The sequence below is a fragment of the Mustelus asterias genome, chromosome 16 (genome assembly GCF_964213995.1).
Source record: "Mustelus asterias chromosome 16, sMusAst1.hap1.1, whole genome shotgun sequence".
NCBI lineage: Eukaryota > Metazoa > Chordata > Chondrichthyes > Carcharhiniformes > Triakidae > Mustelus > Mustelus asterias.
The window spans coordinates 94937636-94939462 of NC_135816.1; the positions used below are offsets into that span (position 1 = coordinate 94937636).

General features: G+C 44.7%; 1 pseudogene; it reads left to right on the forward strand.

Annotated features, from left to right (window-relative positions):
• Positions 1-882: 882 nt before the first annotated feature.
• Positions 883-1084, forward strand: LOC144505701 (U2 spliceosomal RNA; annotated as a pseudogene).
• Positions 1085-1827: the final 743 nt, after the last annotated feature.

Below are 1827 nucleotides of genomic sequence, written 5' to 3' on the forward strand. Positions count from 1 at the left end.
TTGCTTCTTCCTCGCTTGCTAAAGACGGTGTCCTTGACCTCAATTTGGCTAAGATCAAGTGTAGTATGGATCGGGACGCACACCAAGACAAATATCAACTGCTGCTGGAGGGTCATCAACTCGGTGAAGGACGCCCGAAACTTGCTGATCTTCCAGCTGAAAGAATTGTCCTCGACCGAGTGTTGCAGACTGGCACATTCCAAGGTCCAGGACTACGTGCTCAGGGACGCGCTCAAGCTTGGGGCAGCCGCCGCCAAGGCACAATGGGGAAAGGCCACCGTGTAAAGCATCTCAACCAAGGCAGACCGAGGGCCGGGTAACTGCAGAATACCCTCGGCCTGCGTAACTGTGTGCCAACCTGAAAAATAACGGCACACAGTAAACTCTGACACATGTATATAGTTTTAAGAAATGAAATGTAACGGAATGTAATGTTTTTGTAAATGAGCACGGTATTGTACTGTAAAAATGATTCTTTTTTGCACTGTTTATGACTTTTGGATCTGTAATTTTGCAATGTTTTATCGGAGAGTTTTTTTTTGTGAATAAAGTATATTTTTGAAATTTAAAAAAAGTGTAGTATGGATCGCCTGCGCTTGGTTGAAGTCATTAGGTTACACTGAGGCTTCATGTGTTTCATATGAAGCAATTTTTAAAAGCGACATCTCGGCCTTTTGGCTAAGATGCAAATGAGCTCAAGTCTTGGAGGAGGATCCTCCCCCTTCTCCAATCAGCTTGGCCCATGTAGATCAGGCCCAGGGCAGGGTGGTTTTGGTCTCCCGCCCTGTCTTGTCAGCCTGGATCTGAAATGTCTCAACTTGTTGGGACCCTGAATTGGATTTGATTTGATTGAATTGGAAAAGTATAAAAAAAAACTCCAACATCGCTTCTCGGCCTTTTGGCTAAGATCAAGTGTAGTTATGCGGATGCTGCACTTGGTTGAGGTCATTAGGTTACATCGAAGCTTCATATGTTTCATATGAAGCAATTTTTAAAAGCGGTATCTCGGCCTTTTGGCTAAGATGCAAATGAGATCAAGTCTTGGAGGAGGAATTGCTTTCCCTTCTCCAATCAGCTTGACTCATATCGACCAGGCCCAGGACAGGGTAAATGGTCGCTTGCCCTGTCTTGTCAGCCTGGATCGGAAATGTCTCAACTTGTTGAGACTCTGAATTTGACTTGATTTGATTGAATTGGAAAAGTATTTTTAAAAAACTCCAACTCCTTGTTCGAGATAAGCACTCTGTACGGTACCAGCATCGAAAAATACTCATGTTTTCCAGGAGAGGCTGAAATTCTGATTCCACCTTACGAGGTGTTTCAAGTTGGACAGACTTCTCTTTGGAAATATGGCCCGAATGTTTCTCTCACAGGGCAGAGGAGGCAGGGAGTCCAGGTGAAGTTGGAAAAGGGTAAATACGGAGAGCTAGTTGTGTTGCGGAGTGAACGGGTTGCGACTTGGGCAACTGATGAACTTTAGATACTGTTGGTACTGCATCCCATCTCACTGGAAATGAGCAAAAATTTCTGCAATTCTGTACTCACAAGGTGCTGGTTCCTATTTCCCTGCCAAGTACTACTGAGTGCCTGCAAATAAGTAGATCTGGCATATAAGCGTTATGATGTGGAGATGCCGGCGTTGGACTGGGGTGAACAGAGTAAGAGTAAGATTTCCACTCCATCTGACGAAGGAGCAGCGCTCCGAAAGCTAATGGTGTTTGCTACCAAATAAACTTGTTGGACTTTAACCTGGTGTTGTTAAAACTCCTACTATATAAGCATTAGACATGGGAGCAGGAGTCAGCTGTTAGGTGCTCGAGGCTGCTT